The following is a 17858-nucleotide window of genomic DNA, read 5'->3' as shown; positions in this document are numbered from 1 at the left end:
AAATTGCCCCAGTTTGTACTCTTGGGACATGAACTTTTTTTTTTTTTTTGACTCTTGACTCTAAACTCGATTCCAAAAGAAGGTAGTCAAAGAAAATAACGCAGGCTCAAAAGGGGTAGCGAAGGATATAAAGTGTTTGGATAGTAGAAAGAGGGCTTCCCAGCCTCGAGAATGCCAAACATAGTATCTTTCGCGATCACAGCATTGACGAACATGTCTGTCCTCTTGGTGTGTCATGGTCACAAGACACTTTCCGTCCCTTAATGTCGAAATTTCTAACAAACTTCAATTGATTAAACATCCTCAAGCCCGATCTTTACATTGATTTGAAGGTGAATTTTACTCGACCTTAATTCCAAAGTATTTCAACTCTTTATTCATCCTCAATAATGTCTTTTCCTCAGTTGTCCAATTCAAACTTAAATCAATTTTCTAAGATCTGGCCAAAAATTCTACATGCATGTCATGTCATTAAGACTAGTGGGAAAAGAACTAAGCATGGAATAACACAAAAGGACAAACTGTATTTCATTGAGTAAACAACAAGACAAACAACCTAAAATCCGAGTTACAACCCTAGATAACCCGGCTAATGAAAATAGCAACAGAACAGAAAGACAAGACTCACACAAACAGAATAGAGGGATAGAAGGGTTTGACTCAATAAAACAAATAAAATCTGGATCACAACCCTGAAATAACCCAGATAATAGAAAAAACATCAAAACAAACTACCAAGATTCCTTCCTAGTGAGGAGGGAATGACTTTTCAATTGCTAAGATTGACATTTAGCCACAAATTTGCTCATCGGGATCAGCATAGCCTTCTCCAGTTTCAAAATCATTAACTTCAGTTAGCAAATTTCCGAGAGGATTCTCATACTCCCTTTCACCACGCATCATCCCCACAAAGTGTGAATCATCATGTGTAGGTAAAGGATTCTGCGCGATATTCTGGGTATCACTGTCTTGGATCACAATCAGGTTTTCCTGGATCATCCTTTCTATTTCTCTTTTCAAATCCCAACAGCTTTAAACATTGTGCCCCTAGGCATTGGAATGGTATTCACGCCTTTTAGAAGGGTCAAAGCTTCTTGCACGTGGGTCCACATGATTTGGAGGAATAGGTGCAATCATTTCATAATGCTTTAATTTCTCAAACAAGCTTGCATAGGACTCTCCTATTGGTGTAAAATTATCTTTCAACTTTTGTTCCCCTCTATACCTCTGGCCTGGATGTGGGTTATAGGGTACCTAAAAATTTTGTGGAAGCTGGTGGAGATTTTGTGATGCTCGTGCTCGCCTTCTGGGGTGTTTTGGTGGCTGGAAAACATACTGATGTGGAGCGACAGAGTATTGTGGGTTCTGAGGTGGATAGCAATGCTCAGGGGAGTCATGGGAAACCTGATGAGGTTGCGCATACCTTCGAGGTGTTTTCCTGGAACCTCTTCTCGAACCTATTGTCATCATGATTTCTTCATCCTTCTCATTCGTGCCATTGAAATTATCAGATTCAACCTGGACAGCCTGAGTTGCGGCTTTAAGAACTGCTTGACTTATAATTTTGCCTGTCTTAAGACCATTTCTCCCATTTTGATTGCTTCCGAGAAGGATTTGCCCACTACGGACATCATGTTTTGAAAATAATCTGACTCTTGAGCGTGAAGGAAGACAGTGATTACCTCTTGGTCGTCCATGGGTGGCTTAACTCTAGCTGCTTGCTCTCTCCATTTAATAGCATATTTCCGAAAACTTTCAATTGGTTTCTTCTTCAAGTTTTAAAGGGAATTGCGGTCTGGGGCAATGTCAATGTTGTATTGGAACTGTTTGACAAAGGCTTGTGCCATATAATCCCAGACATACTAGCGAGATGTGTCTTGATCCATAAACCATTCGGAGGCTACTCCCGTAAGGCTTTCCCCAAAATAAGCCATCAACAATTCTTCATTTCTTCCCGCACCTCTTAGTTGATTGCAATACCTTTCAGGTGGGCTACGGGGTCCCCATGTCCATCATACTTTTCAAATTTGGGAGTCTTGAAACCAGGTGGCAAGTGGACATCGGGGAACATACATAGATCTTTGAAGGCAACACTCTTTTGACCTGCCAACCCTTGCATGTTTTTCAACCATTGTTCTAAGTTTTTCACTCTTTGGGTCATTTCTTCTTGTACCATCTTTCGGGCAGGCTTCTCAATGTTTGTAGGAAGATCAAACGAGTACGAGTGGTACTTAGGAGAGTGGTACTGCTATTGCTGTGTAACAAATTGTGACTCATGACAAGGCTGCCCTTGGCCATTGGCCCATGCTTGACACATTTTGGTCATTTGTTGTTTCAATATTCTATTTTCCTCAAACACAATAGACTCTTGTCGAACCCTCTGACCCTGAGTCTCTTGAGCACTTGTAACAGCTTCGATGTCAGTTATCATTTTTCCTTGGATCTTGTGTTGTCCGGTTACCACAAACCGACCACCTCAACTTTCTTCACAATTTAAAATAAAACATGTTAGAATGGACTCAGTCAGTCCTTATTATTATCAAAAAAAATTCATTTTTTCATTTTTTTCATTTCTTTTTAATGGTGATCGAACCTGATGTGGGTTGCCTACGTATCATGTGGAAACATGAATCAGATCTTGCGTAGTTCGGGAAGATTAGGAATAAAGAAAATAAACTAAATTTATTTTTTTTCTGGATTTCGAATTTTCTTTTCTTTTTCACTTTTTTTTTCAAAAGAAAGACTTATAAAGAAGAAAGAGAATATTTTTGGATTTTGATTTTTCTTCAGCATTCTTGCAAAGAAAGACTTCTAAAGAAGAAAGAATTTTTTTCCTTTTTTTTTAATTTCAACTTTTATTGTTTTTTTTTTGAATTTCGATAAAAAAACTTCTAAAGAAGAAAAAAAATATTTTTGCATTTATGGATTTTTATTTTGAAGTTAGGAAAGAAGTACTTCTAAAGAAAAAGAAAGTATTTTTGAATCTTGGATTTTCTTTTCAATTTCGAAAGAAGAATGAAAATATTTTTTTATTTTTTTATTTTGAGAAGCAACTAAAAGAAAATATTTTTTGTATTTTTAAAAATTGGGGTCTCAAAGAAAAAAAAAATTAAAGAAGGAAGTAAAAGAAGTTTTTTGGATTTTTTGAAAATTGGAGGCCGGAACCGATGAGGTTTGCCTAAGTATCTCACATCCGGTGAGAATCAGACCCGCGTAGTTCTGCCCAATTTTGATGGAACAAAGGAAAATATGACTTATTTTGAAATGACTTTTCTTTTTTTTTTTCCAAAATTTCAACAGAATTTCAGGGTAATTCAAATACCTACCTCTCACTCTCTTTTCTTTTCTGTTTTTTTTCGATTTTCATTTTCTTTCCCTATTCTAGAAGCCAGTCAGCATGCAAGCTGAAGCAAATGAATGCACAAGTAGCAAGTAGGATGCATCAGGATGGTCTTTTCATTTCGGGTACACCTGTTTTAGACAAACCCAACCCCTGTGTTGAGTCTCCAAAGTCAAATGCACATGATGCAAACAAACGTTCCTACTAGGGATCCGGCATGAGGCTGAGTTATTCTAGGTTTAAAACCTGGGTGTATTATTCTAGACCTGGCTTACCCGAACGGACAACTCGAGCTAAGGGGGCAGCGTACCGGTAACCAAAATATCATCCGGCTTTGCAACTTATCCGAACCTCGCTCTATTTAGGATATGACACTAACAGAAAGAAGTCACGCCAGCGTGCACTCCTCAGAAGAGAGAAGAGAGGGGTTTCGTAGCAGTTGATATACAGTTCAAGTAATATCAATGCGGTAAAAGCAACATTTAGCACATTAGGCCCAAACATGTAATAAAATCAGATAATAAATATAGCCAAATATAATAATTATTCTAAGCTCGAATTCTTGAACCTTGAACCAGAGATTCTGGGTTCGGTCCCCAGTAGAGTCGCCAGAGTTGTCACACCTCTTTTTTACTACACCCCCGGGAAGGGTATATAAGGGAGTTTTTTCCAATTTAAAGTGACAACCGAAACGGAATTATTTTATTTTAAAAAAATCAGAGTCGCTACTTGGGATAATTTATGGTGTCCCAAGTCACCGGTTCAAATCCCGAATCGAGAAAAAGATTGACTCTATTTTATAGTCCGCGAACACAGAAATCTGGGTAAGGAATTCTGTTAACCCGGGAGAAGGTGTTAGGCACTCCCGGATTCCGTGGTTCTAGAATGGTCGCTCAACTGTTATTATTGGCCTATTATCTGATTTTAAACATGTTTTAGCCTATGTGCAATTTTAACTTTATAACCGCTTTTGTTTAATTATTTTTAGGAAAGATTCAACGTCATCTAAAACACGTCTTGAACCACGTCACATAAATGCACCCGCGGTCCACGACACATTTTATCTAACGTTGTTGAGATTTGGATTTGGGTCACATAAATGCACACCCGAATTTAAGGAAGTTAATTTTAGTTACGCGCCTAAAGCAACTACACGCTTTTAGATTTGAGAGGGCCATGGAAAATACAACAAAATGACACACCTCGATTTCTAAAGGATTAAAATTAATTAAATGAGGGTCATGCGTTTGTCTTAAAGCTCCTGGGCCTACACAAAGAATATCATTCGGCCTATTTCACGTGAATTGAAGTTAGCCCACTCCTACAGCTCATTTTTGATTATATCATAGTCTACTTAATTAAAATAATCTCAAACTACTAATTCAATGAAGAGGAGACAATAAGGCACTAGTAAGCATCAAAATAAAAGTAATAACATGAAATAACTACTAAATACATAGAGGAGAAACTGCATGCACCTAATTTACTTTAGCTTAAGATGATTTAACTCATACTATATCACTGAAATTAAGAGCTGAACATCCTAAGTTCATTTGAGCACAAAATTGAATTGTTAAAACCTTCTGATATAGTGACCAACTTGAGATCAAGTGACATCACAGAACAATTCCAAAAATAATTTGAAAGGAATATATAAACATGAAGCATCATAAACTAGTAAGAAAGGGGTGAAAAATTGAACCTCAAATCTACAACTCTTTCAAGTTAAACAGTGACGCTACATACATGAACCAAAACTGGAACTCTCAGCGTCGTCGACGGAAACTCGACAAAACTCAAACGGACCTCAAACTTCGACCTCTCTAACTCGACCAGAATAAGGTGACAAAGTCGAATCTTGCTGGGTTTAACTATGGGGAAAACAATTGGTTTTTCGGGTTGTTTTGGGGCTGATTTCCATGGCTTTTGATGGAGTTTGAAGGTTGTTTCAATAACTGAAATTTCTGCTGGTTTTTGTGGTGGCAGGGGCTTTATGAAGCTAAATTTTTGGGAAGATTAATTGGGTTTGCAGAGTTTCAAAACCGCGTTTCCATGGATTTGGCGAAGTGTTGAAAAATTTGATAATCTAGAAGCTAGGAGGCAAGAAAGAGTTTTCCTTTCCTTTTACATTTTGTGTGTTTTTTGGCGTGTTTAAGGGTGATGTTGGACGTTGGCTCTCTTTTGGTGTAGCTGCTGAAGAAGACGACTGGAGCTTCTCAAATCAGAAAACGGCGGATCACATGGATTTTAGGCTTTTTTTGTGTGTATATTTAGGTGTTAGGTGCTATTATATAGGGGTAGGGATTAGGTTTGGGATATGGGCCTGGAAAGTATAGACTAGGGAATTGGGCTAAAGACTAAAAAAAGGGACTATAAGACGGGATAAACCAACCTAAAACTAATTCCTCCTTCTAAAATTATGTACACTTATAATATTAAAATATAAAACTAATTTTAATTAATTGAACTAAACTATAAAATATAAAACTATTTTTTGTGTTTTCAAGATTATATAAAAATAAAGATAAGGCACTATTTTTGTATATTGTTTTATTTAAATTTACGAAAGATACGTAAACTAAAATATTTTTTATAATTTTCATTTTCTTGTGACAAAATAAAATAACAGAGTAAAAATTAGTTGAAATAACTATATTAGACCTAAATTAAATATTTACATGCTAAAATGGATGAAATTTCGGGGAGGGTCAAAAATCACATGTCTATACAAAACCCTTACACAGTTATGTCTTTCTATATTGATGAACAGTAGAAATAGCACCAATAGTAGAATATATTGTGTGGTAATCAGACTTGTGTATGCTTTCCACTATTGCGGAACAATCGTTAGATGTGAAGACTGCACGTCAAGTCACAAATAATTAGGACTGAGGCAACAGAAATGACGGGTGAGTGATAAAGGAATTATTTCAGATAACCAAGGAAATGGAAGAGTTATTAACACCTAAGCAAGGAGCATTACCAGCAAAACTTACCATTTCAATTTGTGCAGTCAATTTTACTGCATAATCTGTCTTCAACTTTTGATTTTAACCTTTTTTCCATCAGTACCAGTTGCATCATCCCAAAAGAATATAATAAACAACAAAAAGAATCAACAAATTGAGATGTGAAAAGATAGACAATGTCATTATTTTAACTAAACTACCATCAATATGTTTTGCCTTAGTTGAGGAGAGTAAGGTCTGTTGTTGCTTCTTCTGCCTGGATTCTCTCCTCATCTCCATAGCTATTGGTATTTTTACTTCTTGTTTTCTCAAAAATTAGATTAGTGTAATGAACAAATTTAGAAGCAAACTAGAGAGTGTGTAGTAAATTTTTGAGAGAATTGAAGTGTAGCTCATAGTATTATGCATAACAAATTGTTATAAGTAACATCAAAGAGGTAAGTGGAAATTCATTAGCTAAGAGTAAGAATCATATCAAACATACCCAGCCCAGTCAAAATGTAGAAGTTTGGGTGTTCGAGCTTGTCCTTTCCTCAATCAATATAGCCAACCATCGCAAGGTGAGGCTGGTCCTGAAGTTTCAACTGCCAGAGAAGATGAGAAATGATCATAATTAATTGATTTTTTTTTTAAAAAACTACACAATTATGAAAGTCCTTAATGGTAGAAAACAATACCTTGTGTTTGTTGCAATCGTAGGAGATATATTTTGGAAAACTTCTTTGTAAACAATATTTTTAATGAACACAAGGTCTTCTATATCATTGTCAGTATTCAGTATGATTAATCCTTGTCTTGTTAATACTTTGGAGACAGTTACATATAATTGTCCATAGGTGAATACTTGTTTCGGAAGGTACAATCCAACATGGTTTAGGGATTGTCCTTAACTTTTATTGATTGTCATGGCAAAATATGGTGCTAAAGGAAGTTGTCGTCTCTTAAGCTTGAATGGCCACTTTGAATCATTAGGTGACATAATTATTGTTGGGATTGTGACTCTTGAGCCAATGTTTTTTCCAGAAATGATGTTTGCACTGACGGACCATTTACCGAGATGCATGACGATCAATCTTGTTCCATTGCATAGGCCTTCACTTTAGTTTAGGTTTCTGAGAAGCATAACTGGGGTACCTACTTTTAAATGTACATCATGATTAGGGATGTCAGGGAACCGTAAGCTGTTCAAAAATTCAGTTGGGTACAACAGATCTTCATCATTAGTATTCACGCTTGCTTTACACACATTATCTAATCTAAAATATGTTCTTCCTTCACCTGGTAGCATTTTCATAATTGTATCATTCAACTTATGAACCATTTCATTTTTTGGCGTTATGTGACGACCCAACCCGTCGTCTCGTGAGTTACCGCTCTGTTTTCCCCATTTCTTATTTTTTTATGCTTCATTATCAGTGTTGGGTGTGAACGCGTTGATTTGGATTGGTTTTAGTAGGAAATGAGACACTTAGTCTCTTTAAGGAAGGTTTGTTTTGGAAAAGTCAACCGGACATTGACTTATGTGTTAGAGGGCTCGGATTTGAATCCCGATGATTCGGTTAGCTTTGGGGGATGATTTGTGACTTAGGAGTATGGTCAGAAGTAATTTTGGAGGTTCGGTGTAGAATTAGTCTTGAATTGGCGAAGTTAGTATTTTGGTGAATTCCGGTTGATAGGTGAGATTTTGATCCAAGAGTCGGAATGGAATTCCAAGAGTTGTTGTAGTTTCGTTAGGTGATTTGGGATATGTGTACAAAATTTCAGGTCATTCGGACATGGTTTGGTCGGGTTTTTGATCGAAAGTGTATTTCGGAAGTTTTTAGAAAATTAGGCTTGAATTCGATCAGTTTTGGGTAATTTGATGTTGTTTGAGGTGTTTTGATGATTGGAAGAGGTTTGAATAATATTATGAATTATGTTGGCATGTTTGGTCGGGGTCCCATGAGGCTCGGATAAGTATTGGAAGAGTTTTTGGAAAATTTTTATCGTTTGAGCATAAGCATGTAATGATCCAATGATCCATTTTTAGTTCTAGAGATCGAAATTTTATTTCGAGATTTCCAGAATTTAAATAATGAATTATAGGAGTGATCTGGAAAGTTTTGTCTAATTTCATCAAGTCGTGATTGAGTTTTTGACACGAAACATGAGTTAATTTTTTAACGAGCAAAATGGATATCGTACTGAGAAAACGAGCTCCGAATTGAGTTTTCATTAAAGGACTATGTTCGTATCATTATTTGTGACTCATAGGAACAAGAATCATCGAATTCTGAGTTTGTATGATGGAGTTAGAGTCATTTTAGTAAAAAGAAAAGTGTTGCAATTTCTTTGGCTGCTGCTGTATTTTTTTTAGCAGCGTGAACTGTAACCGTGCGGGGTGAACAGTGACCACGCGCGTGAACAGTAACAGCGCGGGTGATCATTCCGAAAAACTTGAGTTTACAAAACAAATCATCCGCGATTTTGGGTCATTTTTCCTCCATGGTTGATCATTTTGAGAGCTTCTTGGTGGAGATTAAAGAGGGATTCAAGGGGGAACGACTTGAGGTAAGTTTCTTGGACTTAGAACTCATTTTTATTGTGAATTCCACCTAGAGATTTATGAAATATATGCCTACAAATCAAGAACTAGGGCTTGAATTTTGAAACCAAACAATTAGGATTTGATGGGTCATTTGAACTTGGATTTGGGAGTTCTTGGTATGTATAGACTCGTGGCGAGACAAGGAATCCGGTGATGTTAATTTTCGGATTTTTCAAGACGTGGGCCCGGGGCTCGGGTTTTGTCAAATTCGTGAATTTTGATATTTTTCGATTGCTTTCGATTGGGTATTGTCTCTTTAGCATAATGCGGCATATTCGTTGTGATTTTGGCAGATTCGTCGCATGAGGAGGGTAATTTGATAGGCAAGGGCATAGCGATCTAGACTTTAACCGTCTTGAGGTGAGTAATTGATGTAAATGATGTCCTGAGGGTTTGAAACCCCGGAATTTCACATCGTAACGCTATATTGAGGTGACTTGTATGCCGGATAACGGGCGTGGGAAAGAGCACTGTTGGGGATTGTGACTTGGTCCGTCCCGAGAGATATTTTTACCGTGTTTTCTACTTGAACTAAATTGAGAATCATCCTTACTTGGATTTAATTGTTAAATTTGGGCTTCTTGCCAATTATTTGAAACCCTCAGGGATTGATATCACTGCTTTCGCATATTTTGCATATCATTTGACCACAGTCCAAGGTTTCAAATACTGTTTTGCAAACTTAGCCATCTTTCTAAGATTTGAAAACTTAAATGATATTTCTAAATGATATTTCGGGCTAAGAACTACTATTTTACAAATGCCCAAGGGGGCTTATGATGATTTCTGGACTGAGCATGGATCGGGATGCGCGCCGCAGCAGTGTTATATTGATATTGAGGCCAAGAGTCTGGTTGATTACATTGATATTGAGACCGAGAGCCTGGTTGATTATATTGAAATTGAGGTCGAGAGCCTGGGTGATTATACTGAGATTGATATGAGGCCGAGGGCCTAGATTTGATGCCACGAGATGGCTTTATATTGCGTTTGGGCTGTAGGAGCCCCTCTAGAGTCTGCACACACCCCCAGTGAGCACCGTCGACGATAAATAAATGGATGGCTCGGGCTGTACACCGCAGTGGGTACTAGAGTGTACCATCATATGCATTGCATTGCACTCATGCATTTGTTTTTATCTGTTATACCTGCCTCAGTATTTGGTACTCTTACTTAATTGACTTGTTGCTTCACTATTTGTTGTTTTAAACTGCCAGTTATAGTTTACTTTGTATTTTTCCATGATTTCTTATTCTCAGTATTTATTTATGTTTATTACTCACTGGGTCGGAGTACTCACATTACTCACTGCACCTTGCGTGCAGATCCAGGTACACCACATGCTAAGTGAGGAATTGTTTAGCTGAGCAGGTAGTATCCGGGAGTATTGAGGTAGTTGCATGGCGTTCGCAGCCTTGATCTCTCCCCTCTATCTCTATCTTTTATTCCGTATTTTTCCTAGATAGACTTGTAATAGGTGGATATTCTGTATTAGAGGCTCATATTCGTGACACCGGATTTCGTTGGGCTATGGTGTGGTATTTTAATTGAACTTCCACAGATTTTATTATTAATTATACACTTGAATGAAATGACTTAGTAAAGTCTCTGTGATATTTATCTATTATCTGAATAAGAATTTGGGATAATGTTGTTGAATGGTCGGGCTTGCCTAGCAGTGTGTTGGGCGCCATCATGACCGGGGTTGGGGCCGTGACAGATTACTAGGTTTTTTTTTTTGCGCGAGTCATGAGCCTAGGTTAATTGGTATCGCAAGTCATGAGCCGGTTTATCCTCAAGAGGCTGCAGAACCTTTAGGAAAACTTCACATTCTTGAATTCTTATCGTGCGTCCTTGATTCATCTTGAAAGAAACTTTTGAAATTCCTTCCACGCATTCGTATGCGCGCATGGGCGCTCAGTATCAGATGTGCCTCGATGGCTTGTGATTCCTCGATCGAGGGGCAAGGTGTTATCTCTGTGAGTTTATGGTGGGCCAGTCTGGAGGACTTGAGGTTGGATCTTTGCCTATGGCGGGAGCGTCGAGGTGCTGATTGTGTGAACAAGTGTTTTTGAACTTATATGTTCAGTAGTGTCCCTGTTAGTGGAAATGATGGTTGTGGCTATGTGATGAGTATGTTAGTATTGCGAGGCGTATCTATATGATTTGAAAGCGACGAGAAGGGTCTGCTGAATGATGGAAGAACTAATAGATGCTTGAAGTCCATCGTGATTCAAGTTATAGCCCGAGTTATGGGCGTGTGAAGAATCTTTTCATGTCTCCTAGTTGGGAGTGAAGTAAATTTCATGCTGCGGTATGAGTACAAACTCAGGAAGATCAAGTGACTACGTAATGCTTATGGCGGTGGAAGGTATGCAGAAATGTTAGTTGGGGGCAAAGCAGGTGGGTCATCTCCTGCGGGGTGTTCCAAAGTTGTGTTATCCTTATGTTATCTATTAGAAGACCTCAATTTCAAGTGAATAAAATGTCTTGAAATCTAAATTGGATCGCCTAGAGAGTGGGCTTAATTGATGTGTGAGTGAATGCGAGATTTGCAGAAGAGTTAAGAATTCTAAATGATTTGTGTTTCCACAAGCTTATGAAGGATCGAGTTTAATCTCACTATGGTATTGAGGCAACAATGGAGTATATGCGTTATGAGTATAGTATGTTGTCATCTATGGCTTCGAGCCAAGTTGGGGAGCTTGCTATTGGTTAGCGGATTGTGCAGTTATGTACTATGTTAGTTCTGATTTGATGCATGTTGGTAAATCAGTTCTGGTTGTGGAAATTGGGCCGAGAATGGCACGAGTGAAGGAAATTTTTTGACAAGATGTCATGAGCTCGGATGAGCAGGAGATAAGTTTCGATGTTTACGGTAAGTTGGTATTGTCTTCAGCGTCACCTAAGATCGGTGTTTTGTAAAAAAGGGTTTTACGTCCTGGTTAATAATTCTTGATCGCTCTTTAGAGTTAGTGCGACTGGTGGTTTGGATGTACGCTCCAGATATTGTTGTGGTAGGTTGTGGGAGTGTGTCCCACTGGAAGATTATATAAGTATGGCATGTGATCACTTGATTGATTAAAGATGTAAACCAAGTATGAAGTTTGCAACAATGTGATGTTAAGTATAGTTTTTATATGCTTTTTTGTATCCCTTGCTTCATGTTTTCTAAGGAAAGTCTGTATTAGTGCGTGGGATTGGTAATTCTTTCCAGAGTTTGTTTTCTTTTTTGTATCGCGATCGAATTGGTAGCCTGTTGGCATATTGGGGCATTATATGCGGCTTTTGATTATGTTTGGGTGGCTTATTGCCTGAGCAGTTCGTAATGGGTGAGATGAGATCATTGAATTCGAGATCAATGCAATCTAAGTATATGAAGTAAATTAAGGGGTTAAGACCATTGTTTGGTTCAGAATGAGGTGATAGTTCTTGCCAGAAGTATAGACCTAATGAATTGTTGATTCGGTGGTGTTATAAATTTATACAGATCTCATTTGTCGTATCGGTATTGTAAGAATTTGAACAAGACCTATGTATGTTATGCAGAGCATGGGATGTGTAATGATTTTTCTTCTAGATGGGATCAATGGAAGTTCTTAACTAGTTGAGTACGTAAACGTTCATGGTTCAGAAAGGAGGTTAAGTCCTCATGTTACCTTAGGATGGTATGGTATATGCGATATGTTGTGAAAGGTTGAGATTTGCGTGTGTAAGGTTACAGTTCAGTTCTGAATGGAAATTCATAACATTCTTAGGCGGTACGAGCAACTTTAGGTAATTAGAGAAATGAGCTTCAGATGATTAGGGTGAATGATCTTCAGATGATTAAGGAAATGGTATTGCTAATTGGAAGTGATTTGATGAGAGTTATGTCACAGAAAAAGGTAATGTGATTAAACTGATGATATTTCGGTAGTATTGCGGCATGTTCTTGGTGGGTCCACTGGTGGTATTCGGGTTTGCTTGGTAGCACAGGGAAATTTTGATTATCTATCGTGGAATGATTGGGTATCAAAGGTATGCATGTATTCACACGGTGGAAACTGGAATCAGGTATGATGATTTGTATGCCATATGGAGTTGGAGACTGGGAGTTCTCATGTACAGGTTAGGTTGTGGTGGTGGATCGTGTGTATTCGGCACCGTTTAGCGGCAATCGGGATTTGGAGGCTCAAGTGGATCTTTATTTGCTGGTATGTTAGATTTTGGATGTGATATCGGAATTCAGACTGGTTGTCTTAGTGTTGAGTGATTCTGAACTATTGCGCTACGGGCAATACCGAAAATGCCACGGGTTGAGTGATGAAGTGCATTGGATTATGTTCTAGCAGAGTGGTTTATATTTCAAAGGACCAGCAGACGGTTGGGAAGGATTGCTTTCTTAATTGGGCATTCGTGATGGATGTCAGTGCAAAGGTTGCTATCATTAATTCAGTTCCGGTGTTGGGGGACTTTTCAGATGAGTTTCATATGGCTACGCATGTCGCCGGGCGAGGTTGTTGATTTTGGTATTAATTTGGTGTCGGGCACCGGATCGTCTGGCTCCGATAGGAGTTGTAGTAGTATAAGTCGAGCGGGATGAGTAATTGGGTGTTGCTCTGTGAATAACATACCAGTTATGTTCTATCAGGTTTGCATGGTGTGTGTTATTTGTTTCACCATGGGTGTAATGATTTGCTTTGTCTCCAGACATCAATTGAGCATGGTTGTCGATTTCAAACATAGTGACTGTCACACCTCCTTTTTGCGCGCCCGCCCCGAAGGGTTAAATGCGCGAGGGGAGTTTTTCCAATTTAAGTGACAATATTCGAAATGGGATTATTTATTTAATTCAGAGTCGCCACTTGGGAAAGGTTTGGCTTTTGGTGTCCCAAGTCACCGGTTTATCTTGAATCCCAAATCGAGGAAATTTTCGACTTTTCCACATGAAGTCTGCGAACCAGAAATTCTAAGTAAGGAATTCTGTTGACCCGAGGGAAGGTGTTAGGCACCCTCGAATCCCGTGGTTCTAGCACGGTCGCTTAAATTGTTATAATGGCTAAATATCTGATTTAAATACATGTTTTGATTTATGTGCTTTTATTAAGTTTAAACCGCTTTGTTATTATCATTTATAGAATTGCAACGTCGTAAAAATGCATCTCGAACCACGTCACAATCAATGCACCCGTAGTTGTAAACACATTTCGACTCCGTTGAGATTTGGATTCGGGTCACATCAATGTGCACCCGAGTTTAAGAATGTAATTTACTTAAGCCGCGCCTAAAGGGTCTAGCGCGTTATTATTTTGTAGAAGGCCATGAAATTCACTAAACAGCCTATCCCGAATTCTAAAAAAATTATTATGGTTATTTATTGAGGGCCCCGCAATTTTGCGTTTTATTTGGCGAGGCTCGTCTCTATTCTAGAAAGGATATCCTAAAGTGGCTACATTTCTAATGCATTTGTCTCTAAAAACTAGAAGAAAAAGGTACATGCTAATTTAATTATATGCTTTGGCCTAATCCGGATTCCTATCAGTTTCTGATTAATTATTTACAAAGTGGAGAGACGCCATACCTTGTGAGACATGCGAGATTGACCAAATGCTATACTTGCATCCAAACATTTTTTGAATTGAATTTAACTAGACTTATTTAGGCTGGATTAAGGGAATTAACTACTAGGTGTTATTACTGATAGGGATTCGAATGCGCTTCTATATGCTGCCTAGCGGGTCTTGATAAAGGAAACTAAAAATAAAACCGAACATCATTGTAAAAAAAATGGAAGTACTCTATCGTATTGCATATCACTATAGCTAACAGGAATCTGGTCAGTCGCTATATCAATTATCCGTACATTCTGTGTACTGTATAATTAACACCTCGTAACAACAAACAACTATAAACTAAGACGCAAGAGACTAGAACTCAGCTAAGCACCAAACTGATCTTTTCCTGCTATTGAAATTTACAAACTAATCATATATATAGAAAGAAATCAACATGCCATGAGTATTACAACAGACATTTAAACTTCTCCAACTTTTCATTTCATGCTTTCAGACTGTTACAGTTACACCAATATGGGACTTGAAATGTGTACCTAGATACTGAAATGCAAAGAAGAAGTGGAAGCAGAAGAGTCAGCAGCAGCAGCAAAAGAATGGTAGTAACAACAAAGCAATACAGCAGCAATGACAATCCCAGACCAACAGACCAAAGCAGTAAACCAATGGTACAATAATCAATATTTGATCTTTTCAAAACTCAGAGGGAAAATCCTAAAATCTGATAGAAACAAAACAAACTGGATACTGGACTTCAGACACGAAAGGATGAGGAAAAGTAGTGTTTTCCAGTCGAGCAAGAATTTCTTTTCTAAATCCCCCTCCTGATTTCCAAAACAAACCCTCTTTCTCACTTAGAAACTGATTCTGTTTGGTTTCAGCTTCCCTTTTGTGTGTGTCTCTCTCAAGGTGTATCTCTATCTTTTTCCTCCCTCTCCTGTCAGATCTCCCTTTAAACTGATCGCAGTCCTCTCTTTTATCCACCTAAAATCAAACATTTTACAGCCTGTTTAGACCCTCACAACACCCCTCCCATGTGCTCTCCTCCTTTCAGATTCCACTTAACTAATTAAGTATAAACAAACCCCATGATATTCCTTGGCAGACTTACTTTGAGTAATGTTTATTATTTCTGAAACTAAAGTAGAGTATGGGCAGCAGAATGTAGTCTGACAGCATATGCTGTCAAACTATTTAATTCAAAAAGCTCTTATGCATGACACAGGTTGTGCACAAATGCACATGTGGTGCACAAATGCACATGTTGTGCACAAGTGCATATGCCCTCCAATTTCAGAACTGTAACTAAACAAAACATTGATTTTAAATTTCTGATTCAAATTAACAATTATAAGCACTCAACTCAGTTCCTAATTGAATCTGGCAATGCTTAACAGAAGCAAATCGATTTGTTATTGTTCATGCAGCTGAAACTAATTGACGACACATGTCGACTCGACTATATTAATCATAAAATGTACAACCGTAGCCAAAATCAGACATTTAACAGTATCGAACACATGATTTGAATTGTACTGACTAAACAGAATTGTACTCGAGGAATCAGTTGATCAGTCAAAATTGAGGTTCGACTAATTGCACAGCACACACATATACACATTATCAGTAAAGACAGAAGAGGGACTCAATCAAACACAGAGGTTCAAGTAAGGTGGACAATTAACAGTTGCTAAAAATTCAAAGACACAAATTACACACGACATTCGGCCATACGAACAGACCTTTAATCAGAACATGGAATAAAGAAAAGAAAAGAAAAGAAAACTCACCTTAAATCCCGAAAAATCAAAGAGCCTTAGCTTGAATCTGAACAGGCCTTTCTTAAGGCTGAACGGACTTTAATCGAAGTGTTTCTCAGATGAGAAACACTTCGATTAAGGTCCATTAGACCTTAATCTCTGTGGCTTAAACAGATACGGAACAGGCACGAGGGTTAAACCTATTTCTTGGTTTAAACAGACACGGGACAGACACGAGGTTAACCCTAATCTCTTGGTTTAAAACAGGCACGGAACAGGCACGAGGACAGGCACGGAACAGGCAAGGAACAGACACGAGGACCCTAGGGTTCAAAACATCAGATCTGGGATTTGTCACGAGGGGGGTCCGGGGACTATCTGGTATGAAACTGGGGTTAATCGGTGTAAGTTAGGTTCCGACTCGAATCTTCAAATGAAGATTCGAGAAGGTGGGAGGGGATTCGAGCCAAGTGGATAATAGATCCGTGTTCAGGGTGGCAAGGGGGTTCTATGGTGTTAAGGATGGGGTCACCGGCGTCCATGCCGCCGGCTTTCATGGTGAAAGTATACAGGGGCGGCTAGGGTTTCGGGGTTCTGTGGTGACGATGAAAGGTAAGGGGGGGGGTCTTTGGATGGGGCATGGGATAATGGTTGTAGGTTTATATAGTTAGTGGATAGATGGATCCTGGCCGTTGGATGAGACACGATGAAGGGCCAGGATCCTTCAATTAACGGGAAACGGTGTCGTTTCCAGTGTAAAGGGTTGGGGTCGGTCCGGGTGAGACGGGTCGGGTCTGTTAGTAGGTACGGGGTGTGAGATCTTGGCCGTTGATCTTTCAGAGATCAACGGCTCAGATCAGACTCAATCATTACGACGTCGTTTGGACGTCCTTGAAGTAGGCTGGTCCGGACCGGGGCAAGCACAGGTTTTGGGCTGGTTTGTTTGGGCTTTGAATTAAAATGAAAATCAGCCCAAACTGATTTTCAAACCAATTTTGCACTTATCTTTTATTTATATTTTTTTTATTTTTTTTTATTTTTTTTTTAAAACAAAAACCAAGTAAATCAAATTAAAATTAAATAGACAATTAATACAATTATTTGCACACACATATTAAAATATTTGAAGTAGGTAAAATCAAACAAAACAACAAACTAAAAAAAATCATGGACAAAGATGCATATTTATGATTTTCTATTTAACAACCAGATTACGGTTCAAATTACGCATGACACATACATTTTGTATTTTGTTTTAATGAAATAAAAATGGGCAAAAATCATAAATAATTAACAAAATGCCACGTAAAATCCGAAAATTGTACAGCAGGACCATTTGTTATTATTTTTCATTTCTTTTTTGGAGCGATTGTCGCGTAAGACAAAAATCACGTGCTCACAGCTGCCCCTCTTTGTTCGGAAACACGAAGAGTTTTCGTGCAAAGATAAAGTGAGCAGATATGAGCGATTTTTTGCCTATGGACTGCTCCGTGTGAAGCATGTTTTTGAAAGATTTGACCGAATCTTTGCTTCAAAGATTTCCTACATATCCCGGGCTAAACAGGAATCAGGTCAATGTAGTTCGGGAAACTTTGGTAGCTGGGACTACCATGGGATTGCGATGCTTGCTATTACTGCTGTTGCTGT

Source organism: Nicotiana tabacum, chromosome 16 (genome assembly GCF_000715075.1).
Source record: "Nicotiana tabacum cultivar K326 chromosome 16, ASM71507v2, whole genome shotgun sequence".
In the NCBI taxonomy this organism is placed as follows: Eukaryota; Viridiplantae; Streptophyta; class Magnoliopsida; order Solanales; family Solanaceae; genus Nicotiana; species Nicotiana tabacum.
The sequence above is the reverse complement of the archived record's forward strand: the minus strand, read 5'-3'. Positions refer to the sequence as shown.